This window comes from Mustela lutreola, chromosome 4 (assembly GCF_030435805.1).
Source record: "Mustela lutreola isolate mMusLut2 chromosome 4, mMusLut2.pri, whole genome shotgun sequence".
NCBI lineage: Eukaryota > Metazoa > Chordata > Mammalia > Carnivora > Mustelidae > Mustela > Mustela lutreola.
The window spans coordinates 27,966,323-27,986,392 of NC_081293.1; the positions used below are offsets into that span (position 1 = coordinate 27,966,323).

The 20,070-nt window shown below is 40.5% G+C and overlaps 1 long non-coding RNA gene across 1 annotated transcript in view; it reads left to right on the plus strand.

The window, feature by feature from the left end:
- Positions 1-530: 530 nt before the first annotated feature.
- The window catches only part of LOC131828545 (uncharacterized), a 54,671-nt gene continuing 35,131 nt past the window's right edge, over positions 531-20,070 (plus strand). The window contains exons 1-2 of the long non-coding RNA XR_009352492.1: positions 531-2,210; positions 8,179-8,275. This is a non-coding gene — a long non-coding RNA (uncharacterized LOC131828545). The remainder of the gene's footprint in view (positions 2,211-8,178; positions 8,276-20,070) is intronic.

Genomic DNA, 20,070 nt, shown 5'->3' on the forward strand with positions numbered 1-20,070 from the left:
TGTACAATGTGATATTTTGACAAATGTATATATTATATTGTGAAATGGTTGCCACAATCAAGTTAATTCACACATCTATCACCTTACATGGTGTGTGTGTGTGTGTGATGAGAAAATTTAAGATCCGCTCTCTTAGCAGATTTCAAGTATTATATACAGTAATACAAGTATTATTAACTATAGTCACTGTGCTGTACATTTGATCCCCAAAACTTACTCATCTTACAACTAAAAGTTTATACCCTCCTAGATCTTTCTATCTTTTATCATTCAGAAAGGAAGCAGCTGGGGGCACCTGGGTGGCTCACTCGGTGAAGGTTAAGTGGTTGACGCCTCAGATTCTTGGTTTGAGCTCAAGCCTCTGACTCCACTTAGGCTCAGGTTATGATCTTGGATTCCTGGGATGGAGACTGGCATTTCTTGGCTCAGCAGGGGGTCTCCTTCCCCTCTTCCTCTGCCTACCTCCCCTTGTTCTCTCTCTCTCTCAAATAAATCTTTAAGAATAAGAAAGAAAGAAAGAAAGAAAGAAAGAAAGAAAGAAAGAAAGAAAGAAAGAAAGAGAAAGAAGCCAAGTCTTTAAGACCTAGTGTCAAATCCTAGGAAGGTCAAGAGTAATGACTCCTGAATTTCAATCTTGACTTCTTCCCTGACAACAATAGGAACAAAGTTCTTTCTGTGAACTTGACTAGGGAATTAATTCCCAGGGGATAGAAAAAACTTCTAGGAGGTAGAACAGGCTTGGGCGATTTTTTTGTGAAAAAAGAGTAAATTTAAAACAAGTTTCTTGATGCACTCCACCACCACCTCAGAATTTTTTCCCACAAAGGGAAAATTTAATACCCTTATCTTTTGTAAAAAAAAATTAATGCATTCTCATTGTAAAAACGTAAACGTGACAAAATGCATAAAGAGTACAAATTCTCTTTGACGACCCACTTCCTACTGTGCCCTCCAGAGTCTGATGCTTAACCAACTGAGCCCCCCAGGCACCTAAGTGGTAAATTCGTTTAAATGATTATCAATGTCCTAACACTCTGCTCTATTTTTTAATCCCTATTTAAAACTTTGATAGTGTCGCATTTGCTTTGTTGTACTTTTTCCTGAGAAAACCTAGAAATGTTCATTTGTCTCTGTATTTAATTGGCAAAAACTTAATGGTCTATGATGTCTCAAGCCCTGGGTAAGACCATGAATTAAAATGAATAGAGAAGTCTGTCACCACATTGACAGTCCGGAAGAAACAGATCAGTACACTCAGAAGTGGTAAGGGAAAGAAATGCATGAAGACGCTATGAAAGCATAACGGCTGGGTACCTAAAGAAATAGGAGGGGGAGCCTGGCTGGCTCACTTGGTTAAGCATCCGACTCTTGATTTTGGCTTAGGTCATGATCTCTGGGTTGTGGGATCAAGCCCTGAGTTGGGCTCCCTGCTCAACAGGAAGCCTGCTTCTTCCTCTCCCTCTCCCCCGCTTCTATTTCCTCTCTGTGTCTCTCTCTGTCAAATACATAAATAAAATCTTAACAAAAAAAACAAAAACCAAGAAACCGGAGAGAGCAGATAGGCTTCTGAGCATATGTAAAGAGTGGGGGAGCATCCAAAAAATAAATAAGAGTTCATCAATAGTCACAAGGAGGAAGGGCGTTCCACACAGAAGGAATAACGAATCTGTGAAGCATTGGGGTACCTGTGGAGAACTGCGGGCAGCTCTCTGTGGCTGTAGTGTGGGTGATATGGAGATGGAAGGCTGGAGAATTAGGTAGAATGCAGTGGGGGTGGAGGGTGGAGAAGGACCTTGTGCTGAGGAGTTTGGATTTTATCCTGAAGGCAACTAGAAGCCACCAAAGGGTGATGAGCAGCTGTGTGACATAAAATTTGTATACCTGATGGATTATTTTTTGGCAATGATGGAAGATGGCCTAGATGAGACTAGAGGCAGAGACAATTTAGGGCCAGTGGCAGAAATCCAAGTGACAAGTCTAGAAGACCTGTGCAAGTGAATACGGATCCATGTTAAGTGAATGAAAGAGGATGGAATTAGCTCTTTAGCACAACGGAGGCCACTGTGGTTGAATATATGCTTGACACTTCATGCTTACTAAGTTTTCAGTACTTATTATTAATATTTTAATCTATTGTTTTCCAGAGTATTAAAAAAAAATCTATTCTTAAATTTGATCTGCACACAGGAGCACCTGGCTGGCTTCATTGAGTAAGTGTCTGACTCTTGATTTTGGCTCAGGGCATGACCTCAGGGTTATGAGACAGAGCCCCAAGTTGGACTCCGTGCTGGCTGTGGAGCCTGCTTAAGATTCTCTCTCTCCCTCTGCTCCCCCTACCTGCCATCTCTCTTTCTCTCTCTCCCTCTCTAACACACACACACACACACACACACACACACACACACTGATCTGAGGGCAATGTTTAGGCAACAGTATCCTTTTTAGATTGAACCAGGCATCCAAAAAACAAGCAAACAAACACCTCTTCAAAAACAAAATAAAAAGACTAATAGAAATAGAAATATTTTCAACATCTATGTTGCTCTTATACAAACTATTAGGATTGAAAAAAAAAAAAAACCAGCCCTATTTATATGGGTAAGCTCTTCAAAAGTTAAGAAATAAAAAATCCAAAATGCAGATGAAAAAATTTAGCTTCGCTGGTTTTGAGAAAAGACAGATTAAAACAATGAGATACCACCTTGATTTATCAAACTGGCAAAGGTTTTTGTTTGTTTGTTTTTGTTTTTTTTTTTTTAATGGGACCTGGGGCACCTGGGTGGTTTAGTCAGTTGAGTGTCTGCTCTTGGTTTCGGCTCAGGTCATGATCTCACAGTTGTGGGCTTGAGCCCCACAGTGGGCTCTGTGCTCAGCATGGAGTCTACTTCAGATTTTCTCTCCCTCTCCTTCCCACTCACTCTCTCTCTCAAATAAATAAAATCTCTAAAAAAAAAAAAAAATGAGGCCCAATATTGACAAGAGTATTGTGTTTTGTCAAATGGTCGCTTTACACACTGAGGAGTGTGAATTAATCCAATGCTTTGCAGTGCAATTTGATAATATGAATTTAAAATTTCTTTTTTTTTTTTAAGATTTTATTTATTTATTTGACAGACAGAGACTACAAGTAGGCAGAGAGGCAGGCAAAGAGAGAGGAGGAAGCAGCTGTCCGAGGAGCAGAGAGCCCGATGTGGGGCTCAATCCCAGGACCCTGAGATCATGACCTGAGCCAAAGGCAGAGGCTTTAACCCACTGAGCCACCCAGGTGCCCCTGAATTTAAAATTTCAATCAAAATAATTAACAGTAAATAAATAAAATTTCAATCACGTTAATACATTTGATCCAATAATTCCACCTTTACAACTTTTGTCCTACGAAAGCAATCAAACGATGTTTTTTGGGACATGTATATGAGGGTATTCATTGAATTAGTATAAATAACATCTTCCGTAGAACATTTTTTGAGCATCCACCCAGCTCATAATGACTGCTTTTATGGGCTACTCTACCTCCAGTTGGGGACCTTCAGGAGCGACTTTGTGCCACAGAGCCACCTCCACCATCCGTAACACAAATGGTTATAAGCTGGTATCACCCAGCTAAGCCGGTCAAGTTTCCTTCCCTGAGAATTTGGATGACAGGAGAAATGACGGAGGAGAAATGGTGTCTCTGCCAAGCTGAGCTTCTCAGGGTCTTTGAGATATATTCATTCAATGCATTTTTTTTTTTCAAAGAAGAAGAATGCTGATGGTAGAGATAGAAGTATAAAATAGCAAAATGCATCCTGAAACAGATGACTGAGTGAGTCCAGAAGACCTGTACGAGTGAGTGGAAAGAGCCAAGGCTGAGCGTAAGCTTTTGTACAACCAAAAAGTATAGCAGCAACCGGTTTAGGTTGATACCTGCCTGAGACAGTTTAATGCTGAATAATGTGACTTCTGGCAGTGATCCTCTTTCACAGTAAATGACCTCTACTTAGAATTCCTAGTCTTTATATAGAAATAGGCAGAAAGCAATCAGTAACCCAGGGATCCTGGTTAATCCACTCCTTTTTACTTTACTGTGCCATTTCCACTTAATGCCAAGATTGGAAGACATATGCCAAGACTGAGAAAGAAAAATTGATAGGGAAAACTAATTTTTTTAAAGCATCCCTTTGCTGTTCACATATTTTATTCCTAAACAATACTGTTTGGCTTGGTTTTTTGAACGATATTAGTGAAATTGTACCATACGTAAGCTTCTGCAGTTTGCTTTTTTTCATTTAACATTACATTCCTGAGATTATCCTTGCTGTTATGTGTAGCTGTAATGAATTTATTTACAGTGGCATATGGAGTATTCAATTGTATGGATTTATCCATTTTATTGTTGGTAGTATTAGGGTTGTGTCAGACCTTTTGCTAGTATTTAACAGTGGTGCTGTGAATATTCTTATACATGTTTTTGAGAACACGTATCCCAACAGTTTCTTTAGTGTAATGTATCCCAACAGTTTCTTTAATGTAATGTATCCCAACAGTTTCTTTAGTGTAACGTATCCCAAAAGTTTCTTTAGTGTATATTCCTTAAGTGGAATTTGTGATCATAGGGTTAGCACATCTGTTTTACAAGATAATGTTAAATTGTGTTCCAAAGCAGTTGCTACAATTTACACTGCAACCAGCATTTCACACCCCTTCAGGCACTTTATGTTGGGTACATTTAAGTCTTTCACCTACTTTTTCTATTAGATTATTTGTCTTTCCTATATTAATGATGTATATAAATTCTTTATATACCCTGGACATTCAGCTTTTGTCAACTGTATGCATAGCAAATGTCTGCTCCAAATTTGTGGTATGTTTTCTCACTTTCTTGATAGTGTCTTTTGATTAATAGAACTTAATTTTATTTTTTTTTTACAATTTTTAAAAAAGATTTTATTTATTTATTTGACAGAGAGGTAGACAGTGAGCACAAGTAGGCAGAACGGCAGGCACCGGGAGGAGAAGCAGGCTCTTGCGTCGAACTTAACAAATAAGTAATTACACGTGAAGTTCATAGAACAGTACTTGGCACATGAAAGCAGATTAGCTATTTTTAAAAGGATTTATTTATTTACTTACTTATTTAAAGAGAGAGAGGACAAGTGGGAGGTGCAGAGGGAGAGTGAGAGAATCTCACGCTGACTCTGCGCACCAAGCACATAGCCTGATGTGGGGCTTGATCACACGACCGTGAGGTTATGACCTAAACTGAAACCGAGAGTCTGACGCTCAAACAACTGCACCAGCCAAGCACCCTAAAAGGAAAGTAGCCATTATTGATATTATCGTGTCTCATCAATTCACAGATGCATATTTTTTCACATTTACCATCTGTGGTAGGTTGAACAGTGTCCTCCAAAGACATTCACATCCGAAACCCTGAACCTGAGACATTTACCTTAACATTACTAACGTTACTTTGCCAGCGTGATTGAATGAAGGATTCTGAGATGGAGAGATTATCCTGGGTTATATGGGAGGACCCTCAAATGTAATTGCCAGTGTCCTTATAAGGAAGAGGCAGAGGGAAGTTTGATTGCAGTGACAGAAGGGAGAAGGTGTGATAGGACGTGGCAGTACAGGGAGATTTGAAGGTGTTTCGCAGGTGGGCTTTTAGAGAGGGAGAAAGAGGCTATGAGCTAAGGAATGCAGCTGTAGAAAATGGAAGAGGCAAGAAAATAGGCTCTCACCTAGAGCCTCTGGAGGGAACATGGCCCGGCCCACACCTGCTTTTGGCCTGCTGAAACTGATTGCAGACTTTTAGCTTCCAGCTATGTTTGAAGTCCCACTGCTGTGGTCATTTGTGATGGGAGCCACAGGGAACTAACACAGCAGCTCTTAAAATTGATGGGTCTTCCATGCTCACCAGCCAGGCAACAAGTCACAATTTAATTGTGCTTACCTGCTCTTCCAGGGACCTGGTTGTGACTCCTGATCTCATACTGGACGACAGCAATTCATTGAGCTCTCAAAGAACAGACTTTTTAAAAAAATTTTTTTATTTAATTTTTTTTTAAGATTTTATTTATGTATTTGACAGACAGAGATCACAAGTAGGCAGAGAGGCAGGCAGAGAGAGAGAGGAGGAAGCAGGCTCCCCACTGAGCAGAGAGCCCCATGCGGGGCTCCATCCCAGGATCCTGGGATCATGACCTGAGCCGAAGGCAGAGGCTTTAAGCTTTAACCCGCTGAGCCACCCAGGTGCCAAGACATTTTTTTTTTTAGAGAGGGAGAGAAAGAGGGAGAGGGGGGAGTGGCAGAGGGAAAGGGAGAGAGAATTTTCAGCAGGCTCCATGCCCAGAGGGCTGCCCGACACATGACAAACCCTCCACAGTTAATCACAGAGACAAGTCCACATTGAAAACAGATCTTATTAAATAAATATCCAATCTCATAGCAAAATACTCAATTGAAAAAAAAAAAAAGAAGCAGCAGCAGCAACAGCAGTCATCACCAGGGTTCCTGATGGTAGAGGGTGCTGCTCTGTGGAAAACACAGCTGTCAAGAACGGAATCAAAAACTATTTTTAGGGCGCCTGGGTGGCTCAGTGGTTTAAGCCGCTGCCTTCGGCTCAGGTCATGATCTCAGGGTCCTGGGATCGGGTCCCGCGTCAGGCTCTCTGCTCGGCAGAGAGCCTGCTTCCCTCTCTCTCTCTCTGCCTGTCTCTCCATCTACTTGTGATTTCTCTCTGTCAAATAAATAAATAAAATCTTTAAAAAAAAAAAAAAACTATTTTTAAAACTCAGGCTCTGAATATGAAAACATTTTAGGAACATTTTGACTAGTTTATTTCCCTCAAATTTTCTTTCTTATGCATGCATTTAAAATCTTAAAAAATAAGTTTATAATCGTGTAACTTAAAGAATTCTAAGTAGTGAGAAAACATTGTCCTACAATTTTAATAGCAATGTTTTTCCCTTCTTAATATAAGGGTGCATTGTAGAATTGTTGGCATCTGAGATTCGAACACATTTATTATTATTATTAACGTATGCCTTTGTGTCTTGTTTAAGAAATCCTTTCCTACCCATCAGTTGTACAGACAGTCTTTGATGTTGTGTTCTAAAAATGTCATAGTTTACTCTTTACATTACCTTCCAGGATCGCTTAGAATGGATTTTTGTGTATGGGGTAAGGTAGTTATTTAGTTATTTTTCATCTGTAACCAAGTACCATTTATCAAAAAAGCTATCATCTTTTTCATGGTTCTTTACTATCAGCTCTATCATAAGCCAAGGTTCCATTTATGCACGGGCCATTTTATTTCATTAGTTACATTGTCTCTAAATCAGTAAGATCCTTTTTAATTACTAGGAATTTATGATAATTCCTTATATTTTGTATAGCAAGTGCCTCCGTCTAGTTCTTTAGAATCGCCTTGTCAGTTCTTCCCTCCTCCCAAAATACTTTCAGGATTTTGATTGGAATTTGTCAGATCTGCACATCAATTTGGGGAGAACTGGCATTTTCTCAACACTGAGTCTTCCAGTCCAAAACTATGATAAAGCCCTCCATTTAGTCAGGTCTTCTATAATGTTTTTCAGTGAAGTTCCGTAATATTTTCCATCAAGGTCATAGAAGTATTTTGTTAGGTTTACCCCTAAGTACTTCATATTTTTTATGCCACTGTAACTGAAATCATTTTTTAAAGTTTCATTTTCTAACTGATTGTTGCTGATACATAAAAATTCAGCTGATTTTTATGCATTGGCTTTGTATCCTGAACCATTATTCACCTTAATTCCCGTGTTTTGTGGGATATATATATATATATATTTTTTTTTTTTGCCTTTTTCTATGTTGACACATCTATAGGATCTGAAAATAGTGACTCTTTTTAACTTTTGTTTCTTTTTCTTGTTTTTCTGTGTCAGCTAAGTCCTCTAGTCCAATGCTGAATAGAAGTGTGGTAGTGGCAACCTTTGTATTCTTCATGAAACTGAAAGGGATAATTTGAATGTTTCACCATAAACTAAGATACTCAGCTTGGCATTGTGATAACCCGTCCCCAAGATTGCCCCCAAACAATCTTTGTCTAACCCTGAACAGGGCTGACCTGTGTCATAGGATCCTCAGGAAATGGCGGTTTGACCTCTGAGACTAGGTGATAATAGATGCTGCGTTTTCCCTTTGCTCTTTTTCTGGAAGCCAGAAGCTGTGTCGGAAGCATCCTGATGCAGCCTTCCGTGGGGTCAATGCAGCAGAGAAGCCTTCGGCCAGCATCCACCATCAATTCTCCAGCTCTGTGAGTAAGCCACCCCAGAAGTGGTTCCTCCAACCCCTGTCCTGCCTTCAGACACCTGCATACTAACCAGTAATCTTGGGGTTTCCTCAGAAACTCTGAGCTAGAGCCAAACCTCTCCTAATTTCTGACCCACAGAAAGTGTGTGAGAACACAAATGTTTGTTACTGTGTGAAGCCATTAAGGTTTGGGGTAATCTGTCACTCAGTGATGGATCCCCGATACGGGGAATTTTTTTAGAGGCTTTATCAGAGAAGGTTCCCACTTATTCCTAGTTTTATAAGAGATTTTTAAGAGTTATGAAGGATGTTGAATTTTATCCTATACATTCTCTCCATCTAGTGAAGAAACATGTTCTCTTTCTTTATCATAAAAAAAAATACATGAATTATATTAGTTGATTTCCTTTTTCTTTCCTGTTTTGTTAAGTTTTCATTTAAATTCCAGTTAACACCTGTAGGATTAATGTCAGGGGTATGATATAGTGATTCAACACTTGCATACAACACCTAGAGCTCATCACAACAAGTGTGCTCCTTAATTCTATGACCTGTTTTGCCCATCTCCCCCACCACCCACCCCTACCTCCCCTCTGATCACCACTGGTTTGTTTTTTGTAGTGAAGAGTCTGTTTCTTGGTTGCCTCTGTCTTTTTTGCCTCCTGTATTCCTCTTCTTTTTTCTTAAATGCCAAATGAGTGAAAATACGTAGTATTTGTATTTCTCTGACTGACTTATATCACTTAGCAGAACACTCTCTAGCTCCAACCACATTGCAAATGGCAAGATTTCGTTCTTTTTGATGGCTGAGTAATATTCCATTATATTTATGTACCATCTCTTCTTTATCCATTCATTCATTAGTCGATGGACACTTGGGCTGCTTCCATAATTTGGCTATTGTAAATAATGCTGCTCTAAACATGTGCCCCTTTGAATGAGGATTTTTGTGTCCTTTCAGGTAAATACCTACTAGTGTAATTGCTGAGTCACAGGGTAGTTTTATTTTTAACTTTTCGAGGAATTTCCATACTGTTTTCCGGAGTGACTGCCCAAGTTTGCACTCTTATCAGCAGTGCAAGATGGTTCCCCTTTCTCCACATCCTCACCAATACCTGTTATTTCTTGTGTTTTTGCTTTTAACCATTCTGACAACTGTGAGGTGATATCTCATTGTAGTTTTACACTTGATCTTAGCCAAAAGGCCAAGAAGTGATTTTCATTGTAGTTTTGATTTGCATTCCCCTGATGATAAATGATGTTGAGCATCTTTTCATGTGTCTGTTGGAAAAATGTCTATTCTTATCTTCTGCCCATTTTTAATTGAATTATTTGGCTTTTTTGGGTGTTGAGTTTTGTAAGTTCTTTATATATTTTGGATACTGATCCTTTATCAGATATGTCTTTGGCAAATATCATCTCCCATTCCATAGGTTTGCGGATTGTTTCCTTCACGTAACAAAGCTTTTCATTTTGATGTGGTCCCAATAGTTTATTTTTTTATTTTGTTTCCCTTGCCTGAGGAGACAGAGAAAGAAGTTGTATACTACCCAAAGCAATCTACACATTTAATGCACCTATTAAAACACCACCAAAATTTTTCACAGAGCTAGAACAAACAATCCTAAAATTTATATGGAACAACAAAAAAAACCAAATAGCCAAAGCAACCATGAAAAAGAACAAAGCTGGGGGCACCACAATTCCCGACTTCAAGCCTATTACAAAGCTGTAGTCATCAAAACAGTATGATACCGGCACAAAAATAGACACAGAGATCAATGGAACAGAACTGAAAACCCAGGGCGCCTGGGTGGCTCAGATGGCTAAGCTCAGGTCATGATCCCAGGGTCCTTGGATCGAGTCCCACGTTGGGCTCCCTGCTCAGGAGAGGGGCGGGGGGGGGGGGGTGCTGCTTCTCCCTCTTCCTCTGCTCCTCTCCCTGCTTGTGCTCTCTCACTCTCTCTGTCAAATAAATAAATAAAATCTTAAAAAAAAAAAAAAAGAACTGAAAACCTAGAAATGAACCCACAATTATATGGTCAATTAATCTTTGACAAAGCAGGAAAGAATATCCAATGGGAAAAAGAATGTCCAATGGGAAAAACAAATGGTGTTGGGAGAACTGGAGAGCAACAGGCAGAAGAATGAAACTGGAGCACTTTCTTACGCCATACCCAGAAATCAATTCAAAATGGATGAAAGACCTAACTATAAGGCTGAAAGCATAAAATGCCTAGAAGAGAACACAGGCAATGACTTCTTTGACATCAGTCCTGTCCTCCTCTCCTTCCTTCCTTCCTTCTTTGTTGTCTTTCTGTCTTTCTGTCTTTCATTAATTTGATGAAGTCTTCTTGGGGTATGCATTTGGAAAGATATCCTAAACTTGTTCTGTGGGGGAGAGGCCCTTATTATCTTGTTTAATAAGTAGTCGTTTATCAAAGAGATTTTTAAAATAAATAAATAAATAAATAAATAGTTTTGTTTTTAAAGATTTTTAAAATTTATTTGACCGAGAGAGAGATCACAAGTAGGCAGAGAGGCAGGGGGAAGCAGGCTCCCTGCTGAGCAGAAAGCCCGATGCCACCCCCTTTTAAAAATTTCAGACTTGATGGGGCACCTAGGTGGCTCAGTGGGTTGAGCCTCTGCCTTCAGCTCAGGTCATGATCTCAGGGTCCTGGGATCAAGCCCCACATTGGGCTCTCTGCTCAGCGGGGAGCCTGCTTTCTCCTCTCTCTCTCTGCTTGCCTCTCTGCCTACTTGTGATCTCTGTCTGTCAAATACATAAATGAAAATCTTTAAAAAAAAAAAATTCAGACTTGCACCTTGTGTGGGTGGCTGAAGCACAGGTGGGCCAGCCATGTTGAGGAAGCTTTCCTAGGATCTATACACTCTAGCTATTTTGCAACTTCTCATTTGTACCTGCAGATTCTTGAGAAGGTCCAAGCATCCAAGCGTCCTTATGAATTCACATGCACAACCTGTAGAAAAAGAGATCAGGAAAGAAGTGAGATGATGTACAGACTGCTCTTTTTAAGTTGAGGTTTCGTACCTAGCACGTTTGAGCAGCAGTAGTTACATTCAGTGCTGGACTCACAAATGAAGCTTGAAACAGAGAACTCTGACAAGGACAGAAAAGAACAGTGTTCGAAGGTGTGAGAAGTAGCACTAGTGTTAAGAAGGCCAATAACAAATTTATTACTGACTATAAAAAGGCAATTTAATGATTCCGTTGAGGACCAAATGAGAAGAGACAGCAATTGCCTTAGGAAGGATTTAGGTTGGATATTAAGAGGACCTTTATGACAATGAAAAGTTATTGGATGCTGGAATTCATTTTTCAGAAAATGGTGGAATCTTCTCTGGAGGTATTTAAGAAGAGAACAGGCTACACCACTTTCAGATTCCTTGAAGGTAGTTCATTCATTCATTCAATACGTATAATGAGCATCTGTGTTGTGCTAGAAATTGCCTAGGGACTGGAATGCAGCTGTGAAGAAAACAAAGACCAACTCATGTCCTGGAACTTACAGAAGTGGGAGAGGAGATAGATACTGAACAAATGACAAAATAATTCCAGATTATAGGTGCTATGAAACAAGGTAATTAATAGGAAATGACCACAGGCCTTTTATTCATTGAGATTTATTTATTTATTTATTGAGATCTATCTATTTATTTATTTATTTGAGAGTGAGAGAGAGAGCGAGAGAACGCACGTGTGTGTATTGCACATGATAGATGGGGGAAGGGCAGAGGGAGAGAGAGAATCTCAAGGAGTCTCCCTCCTGAGCACAGAGCCCTACTTGGGACTTGGTTCCAGGACCCTGAGATCATGACCTGAGCCAAAACCAAGAGTTGGATGCTTAACCAACAGAGCCACCCAGGCACCCCAAACTTCTTTTTAGGTTGTGTGATCATAGAAGACATTTCAGAGGAGGCCATTTTTGAGGTGAAACCTGAAAGATAAGAAGGAGCCACCCGGCCTAGATTCAGGGAAGAGCATTCCAATGAAGGAGTCAATATAAAGGGCCAAAGGCAGGAACAAGCTAGGCAGGTGTGCAGAGCACAAGGAATACCTGCATGGCTGGTGTACAGCAAGCGAAGGGGGGAGATTGGTGTAAGGTAAGTTCAAAGAGGTAGCACAAACTAGATCAGAAAGAGCTTTCTGAGTGTTTGGATTTCATTGAAAGGACAACCGGAAGCTAGGGGAGTATCATGTATGGCTTATACTATGGGAAAATGTATTCTGGCCCTTGTATGAAGGATGGATTAGAAGGGTGTAGAATAGAAGCAGGGAGAACAATTTAGGAGGCTCCTGTGGTAGTCCGGATGAGAGATGGTGGGGCTTGGCCAGGGGTGGTAGCAGTGGACAGACCTGCAGAGTTTTTCTCAGGACTTTGGTTCCATGATTGTCCAGAGGAGTTATATTTCTATTATTTCCAACAGAAAAATAATACAAGGAGCATGAACATTCAAGGAGCATGAACAATTTACTTTTATTGCCCGAGATTTCACAAAGGTGTGTACTCTCACATCGTTCGGAGATAGGAAAGGCATTCTTGAAATGAGAGCACTAATGAAATCAGTGTCACAGTAGTGTTACGGCACGGTCTTTTTGGAGAGGCATTCTTTGCTTTGGACATCGAAAATGGCTCTTCTTGCTAATCTCCTGAAATCGTGCCATGCTTATTGGAGATGAGGCTAAAAAGATAAGGTATAGCATCTTAAACATAATCTGGTTTGATAAGCTAAGGACACCATGTTTTATTTTGTAGGGGGAGTCACTGAAGTTTTTTCTGAACAAAGGAGTAACATAATTAAAAACTTTTAAAAATTGTTAATTTGCTTTTAAAAATGTCTCTGGTGAGAGATCCTAGAGATAAGAGAATCACTTATAAAACTCTTGCCATTATTACCTTGGAAAGGAAGGGACTGATGAGATGAGAACCATCTTGGAGGCCGGCTCAATCAACAGAACTTACCAGATGGAACTGATTGGAGTCAGTAAGTAAAATAGAAGTCGTCAGAGGTTATTGGTTATTGCTGAGATTTTTGAATCTGAATGATGAGGATGCTGTTAAGAGAAAGAGTACAAAAAAGGAGGTAGTCTGGGGCAAGAGGAAAGAGAATAGATCTATTTCACAACAATGTGAATATACTTAACACTGGATCTGAACTGGATCCTCAAAAATAGTTAAGATGAGGGCTCCTGGGCGGTTCAGTTGGTTGAGCATCTGCCTTTGGCTCAGGTCATGATCCCGGGTAGTCCTGGAGAGACCAGCCCCACGCTGGGCTTTCTGCTCCCTTTGCCCCCCACGCATGCTCACTCTCTCTATCTCAAATAACTAAATAAAATCTTTTTTAAAAAGTTAAGATGGTAAATACTGAATTAGGTGTTTTTTCCCCCACCAAAAAAAAAAAAAAAAAAGGATAAAGTTAAAAATTAAGGCAAACTATGTTGTGTCGACAACAGCAACCTGCTCTAAAAGACATTCTGTAAAAGGCAAAACTACGGAGACTAATAGCAATGATTGCCAGGGAGTGGTGGGGAGGGATGAACAGGTGGAGCACAGAGGATCTGGGGGATGGTGAAACTATTCTGCATGATACTGTGGTAATAGATATGTGTCATTATACATTTGTGCAAATCTATAGAATGTTCCACCCCCAGAGTAAATCTGAATGTGTCAGTGTAGGTTCTTGATTATAACAATCTCTGGCCAGAGACGTTGATAGTGGGAGGGGCTGTAGATGTGTGGGGACAGAAGTTGATGGAAAATCTCTGTACTTTGCTGGTAATTTTGCTGTGAAATGGCCCTGGAAAAATGAAGTATTTAAAAAAAAAAAGTAAAAAAGCTAGAGGACAGCCTATTCTGGTATTAGAAGTAGGCATGGCCAGAGGTAGACTTCCCACACTTTATTAAGGCCCCTTGAACTGCCATGTTGTTGTAAAATCTACAAAAATAAGGCATTTTTTGGTATTCTTTTTCTTAAAGAGGGCTCCCCATATTGCATGGGATCATGACCTGAGCCATGTTGCATAAGGACCCATAAAATCTGGATCAGTCCAAGATGTAAGGGATCCTGACCCATTTCACTCTCTTCCCCTGAATGTTCATTTTTGTAACTAGCTAGAGGATACTTTCCTAGAAAAGGGGGTTTGAATTCTAATTAGCAAAACAACTTCAATAGCACTGAACGAACTTTTAATCTATTTTAGTTTAAGCTGAATTAAAAAGTTAAACATTTCTAAACATTTATGTTCCCAATATAGCTGGAATCTCTCCCAATGGTAAGAGTATCAATATCCCATTATCCCTACACTGGATGTTCTTATTTTATCTTTGGTATTTGTCACTTTCTCTTGTATTTTTTTTTTTTTAATGAACCCAATGCAGGCTCAAACTCATGAGCCTGAGATCAAAACCTGAGCTGAGATCAAGAGTCAGACACTTAACTGACTGAGCCACCCAAGTGCCCCAATTTCTTTTTGGTTTTTAAATTTCCCTCCTTTTCACCTTTTATTTATCTTTTTGCTGTGATGTTCCTCATCATTTAATCTTTATTTCTGAATTTTCTCTTTTTTTTCTAATTCTTCCATTGAGTTTTTTAACTTTATTTCTGAAATTTTCTATTTCAGTTTCTACTATTCTTTTATGTCTTGTATTATTTGTAAATGGCTTTCTGTTTGTTTTGAAGCAGAGTAAAGTAGTGGTAGTCTTTCTGGTGTGCTTAGATTATCTGTAGAAATGTTATTCTGCTTCTTATTTTCCTTTTCAGGATAATGACTTCTTTTATCGATTTAACCTTGATACTTTTCTGGGCTTTTTTAAAAATTTTATTTATTTATTTGACAGACAGAGATCACAAGTAGGCAGAGAGGCAGGCAGAGAGAGAGAGAGGAGGAAGCAGGCTCCCCGCTGAGCAGAGAGCCCGATGCGGGGCTCCATCCCAGGACCCTGGGATCATGACCTGAGCCGAAGGCAGAGGCTTTAACCCACTGAGCCACCCACGTGCCCCTCTGTTGTTTATTTTTTTAAAGATTGGTTTGTTTATTTTCAAATAGAGTATATGCGTGCGGGCATGTGAGCTGGGGAAGGGCAGGGACAGAAGAAGAGAGAATCTTGTGCACAACCCCCACTTTGCGTGGAGCCTGATGGGGTCTTGATTTCACAAACCTGGGACCTGAGACCGGGACATGAACTGAAATCAAGATCAGAGACTTAATGAACTGAGTGACCCAGGTGCTCCTCTGTTGTTTATTTTTATGTGCTATTGGTTTTCCTAAAATTTTAGGAGATACAAGTATAGTTTAGATGGATGGTAGCTTGCTGACTGAAGCTTCCCAACATTGTTCCCTCCCCCACGTGATCTGGATCTTCTCTTTCCTTGATTCTGCTATCCCAGCTCTGCTGAATTTTGATTCTCTCAGTGTGTGGTCATATCCCGGAATGGAGCCCTGGGCTGGTGAGTGTCAAGAGTTGCTAAGGGGTTAGATTGCTCTAAGATGCAGATTTGAACCAGGGGCCCCATGCCCTCAGCCACTAATAGGATTAGGCCAAACTCTCAGTTTAATCTCATGTTCTCAAGTTGACTCGCCTTCCTTTCCTTGACTGTTTTGGGGTTTTTCAGTTTGGGGGGGTCTGTCAGAGGTCTTGTTGCTTTCTGGCACAGATGCTGAAATTATGCAAACGTGTGGCTGTTGCTGATTCGCTCTCCCCTGCTTGGCATTCGTGGAGATACCCTGTCACCCAGCTTTGCAAAATGTGGTCCACAGATTTTTGGTTTGCTTTCTGTTGCTCTCTCACTTTCTATGTGGGGATTTAGAGAGATTAAAAAACTGTGGTGTCATCACTGCCATTTATCTACTATCTGTATTTGATTTTTTTAAAAAGATTTTATTTATTTATTTGACAGACAGAGATCACAAGTAGGCAGAGAGGCAGGCACAGAGAGGAGGAAGCAGCCTCCCTGCTGAGCAGAGAGCCCGATGTGGGACTCGATCCCAGGACCCTGAGATCATGACCTGAGCCGAAGGCAGAGGCTTTAACCCACTGAGCCACCCAGGCGCCCCTGTATTTGATTTTTTAAAAAATATTTTATTTATTTATTTGCCAGAGAAAGAGAGCAAGAGTGTGAACACAAGCAGGGGAAGCAGCAGGCAGAGGGGGAAGCGGGGTTCCCTGCTGAGCAAGGAGCCAGATGCGGGACTGTATTTGATTTTTGAGATGTATAAACTGAGACTTTCTAATTGTTTTTTTAAAAATTTAGAGATACACAAAATAAAAAGGGAATGCTCTCCTCTCTGCAGGCCCATTCTCTGGAGGTATTTACTGTTAAGAGGAAGATATTCTTCTAAACATTTTTCTGTCCCTTCACTACACACACACACACACACACACACACACACGTATGTATATATGTGTTTTTCCCTACTGCTCACAGTCTACATTTTTATTGCAATTTGGTTTTTCCCCTTAATGATATGTTGGGGATATATTTAAGGATATAGTCTGATAGTTTTGCTATTGATCACCATTACCAGGTGGATAGTTCCCTCAAGAAGGATACAAACTGTTTTGGGTTGCTTTGAAAATAAACATTTAAAGAGTGTTAAGATCTATCACAAAATAATTGGTAGTATTGGTCTGTAGTCTGGGAAAGCTTTGGCACTCGGGGCCGCGGCGCAAGGCCTCCATGACCTCTCACTGCTTTTCTCGAAGAAAATTCTGTTTGGTGGCATATTCCAGGCTGGAGTAATCCTCCCAGGTGGACTTTCCTGATGCTATTTTTCCTTTTCTCCCACGGGGTATGAGATTTAGTGGGCCAAAGAAGGAGACTATTGAGTCCCCTTGTGAAATTATATGGCCTGGTGACCAGGGTATTCAGAAAGTGAGGCTCTGGGCCCACCTCTACCACTACTTAAGTAGCATTGAACAAGTCCTTTTACCTTTCTGGGCTGAAAGACAAATTTTATTTGTCTAGAAAATTATTTCAGTTTGTCCATTATCACTTAATTTCTAAAAGGAAAGAAAGACACATACTTTCCAGTTCTATTTGGTAAGCATCACACCTTTTTTGCCTTACATTCTGCCCCTTCAACCATGTGCATGATCTGCTTGACCCCTGGGAACTTTTCAGCTTGCTACCCTGGGACTCCACAATTCTTTGTCCTCCCCTCTCCCAGTCTATTACTGAAATAGACTTGATATATAACATTGTATATGCATAAGATGTACCACATGCTGATTTGATACATATATATATATATATTGAAATGATCACCACGCTAAGTTTTGTTCATATCCATCACCTGGGACTACATAGTTCTTAAAGCCCTGGATCTCAAAGTGTGAGCTGGAGGTTCAAGTGGAGAACCCTGTGCCCCCCTCCGGGTTCACTTAATCAGAATCCTGCTGAGTGGCCTCGGAAACCACACTTTTTATATGTGATCCTGATTATTCTATTGCTCACCAGAGTCTGAAAACTCATGCTCAGGTAAATTCCAACTATATCATTCTAACATTACAGGGGTGGGGGTGTGGGAAAGGGAATTAAGATGGATAAATATAGTTATTGTATCTTGATTGTATCTACCCATGCCAACTCTGGGGAGGGAAGCACGCTTTCCCTGCTTTACTTTCTTCCCAAGTGATGAGAGGGCAGGCCAGCTGTTCTCAAAACAGGCCATTGGTACGTGGAAAAACTGTGAACACAGAGAGTCATTAGATGACACAGGTGCTTGAGTTAAGTTCTAGAGATCAAGGGAGCCGGCTACTATTACTATGAATAAATGACAGCGTGTACCAGGCAGATGGCTAAGGATTTTAAATGATCTCATTTGAATCTTATAACAGACTTCAGAGGCAGGTATGACTAATTCCTATTATAAATAAAGGCAGAAGGGCTAGGTAACTTTTTTAATGTCTTGTAGTGGATTGACTTGTTAAATTAAGATTCAAATTCAGTTCTGAATGATGCCAACGATAGCCAGATCACCCTTGTTCCCTAACTGGGATAATTGGTACATAAAAGGGAGACAGGGACGTCTGGTACTAGGGAATTACAAATCTGTTGTGTCACAGAGTTTTTGCCAGAAACGGGCAAGAGAAAACACCAGAGGTCTACTTAGTAAGCTCCTAAAAGATATAGATGAGTTTACTTACTCATAAATAAACTTACTCAATAAATTGTGTTCTTATTTCTTAGAGGACTCACTAGCACAGAATAGATTCTCACTGCATTTGCTGTTATTGAGTTGAAAAATAGAAGCCCTGTTTGCAGAGCCCTTTAAGGACTGCTTCCTCTCAAATTATTGTTTCCCTTCCAAATCTTGTGTAGTCGAACCTCCAGTGATCTTCAGGAGCACTCTCTAAAGACAGATGACTGGGCCCCTCCTCAAATTTATGAATCAGAGTTTCTTGGGGTGAACTTGAACCTGGGAATTGGTATCTTTAGAAGTGTCCTCCTGGTGATTCTGGTGAGCAGCCAGGTTTGAGAACCACTAGGTTAAATGATCCAAAATGAATTACTTGGATTAGGGAATGCCTTTACTTACTGCAGTGGATCTGATTTGAGGAGCCAGGGACAATCTATCTGGCAGAAAGAACTGGCTTGCTTTCAACCTCTCCGGCTTCCTAAGCCCTTTTGCCCCCACCCTGGGCTTCCCCATCTCTGTCCCAAGTCTTTCTACCTAAGCTGGCTGAAAAATGACATTGGGAACAGCAGTGCCACACTGTGGAGAGAAGAAATCTAGTGCTATAAAATGAGCAGGTCGCTGTCCTAAAAACAAAAACCAAAAACCAAACCAAACCAAAACAACCCCACTAGGGCTGCAATTGCCACTTTGTCCAGCAGGGCGCACCACGTCCTTATGTTTTTAGGTGAGGCAGTTTCTTTTCCTTACCTATGGGTTAATCTCCGTAAACATCCTCTAGAAGTCATGGGGTGGAACATCCTTGCCGGATCAGAAATCCAAAACCTCCACGCTGTGAAACTGGAATGAACTGGGAAGAGGCTCTGCCCAGGCATGCACTGGCCTTCTGCTGAGGTTAAAAGTCAATTGCTGAGACCGTCTTGGTTAGAGTGAAACTGTGGTAATCCCCAAGTCAATGTGTGACTTTATAAAAATATGTCTTTGTGGCCCAGTACCTGCTGTAAGATATGTCTTGTTAGTTATATTTTTATTTGGTACACATAAATCAGGCATTAGGTAATAGATCTAGCCTCTTGTCTGGTGCTATTTCCACCCAAAGACATCCGGGTTTATATCAGTGGAACAGGCTGGATCACTGATCATTCATCTTTCAGTTGACGCTGACCAGACTAAATCTCTCTCTGTATCTCTCTGAGTCTCTGTCTCTGTCTCTGTCTCTCTCTCTCTCACACACACACACTCACACTTTTCTGATACTTATACCTGGATATGTTTTTCCATGGCTTCATCATGTTTGGTGACATCCAGCTAAATTACTACAATTAGAAAGGAGATGTGTGAAAGTTTATAGAAATCTGCCAGTCTAGCTGGTTGCACTCTCTGCGTGTTTTCTAATAGCCGTACGTAGGCTCCAAAGCTCAGGTAGCCTGAGAAGGCTTCGCACCTCTGCAGATTTGCGTAAGATTGCCTGGCAGATGACGGCATTTTTTTTTCTTTGTTTTTCTATGTCTGTGTCTTCTACTGCTTGTTTTCTCAACCAAGAGTTTCTAAAGTTATACCGGTGAGCCAGGATGGCAGGGCTTAGTGTAACGATTTCCTCATGGTTTTGTTTGCTCTGACATGTTTGCTGTCCTCCCACC